The sequence below is a fragment of the Vombatus ursinus genome, unplaced genomic scaffold (genome assembly GCF_900497805.2).
Source record: "Vombatus ursinus unplaced genomic scaffold, bare-nosed wombat genome assembly UNPS02015315.1, whole genome shotgun sequence".
Classification (NCBI taxonomy): domain Eukaryota; kingdom Metazoa; phylum Chordata; class Mammalia; order Diprotodontia; family Vombatidae; genus Vombatus; species Vombatus ursinus.
The window spans coordinates 597-1,380 of NW_020955093.1; positions in this window are offsets into that span (position 1 = coordinate 597).

Consider the following 784-nt stretch of genomic DNA (forward strand, 5'->3'; position numbering starts at 1 on the left):
TCTAAGGAACCAGGACATGAAGAATGCCCTGAGATTTCTTCTCAACAAGACAACTTTCTCCTTCAGGTGACCCTTGACTCCAAGACCAGCAAAAAAAAAGTAAACAGAACCAAGAGAACAATTTCTATAATGATCATAATAACATCAAGAAAAAAATATTGAAAGACTTCAGAACTGTGGTCAATGCAGTGACCAATCATGGTGAGGACTAAGGGTGAAGCATATCTCCCACCTCTCAGAAGAGCAAGGAAGTCCACATTTGTTAACATGACCAACAAGTTCATTTGCTTTGCTTGATTATATTTGTTTGCAAAAAAAAGGGGAGGGCCCACAGATTGTTTACTTTTTATATATGTAAATTGTTAAACATATGTCTGAGGTTGTTATTAATAATTGGGTAGTTTGTAAGAAAGATTGGAGCAGACTTGAGTATAATATGACTCTAAAAAGTATAACTGCTTAGGAACAGCTAAAAAAAGTGTAATTATTTTATAAAAATGAGGTACAACAGGAAGAACTGACACATAGGAATTAGATGGGGGAGGAGGGCTATTAGTTCTGGAAACCTACTTTCATTGGGAATGGGTTCAAGGGGGAAAAATACATATATATCTAGAAGAGTATAAAAGTCTTCTAAATTCTGAAAGAAACAAAATGCTAAGGAGATAGGGAGTGGGGAGAGGATAAGGGAGGAACCTCTGCAAGTGAGAGTGAGGAAATAGGTTAAACGGAGGTATAGAAGTGTTTAGATTAATGGGAATGGGAAGATAAGGGAAGGATCCTT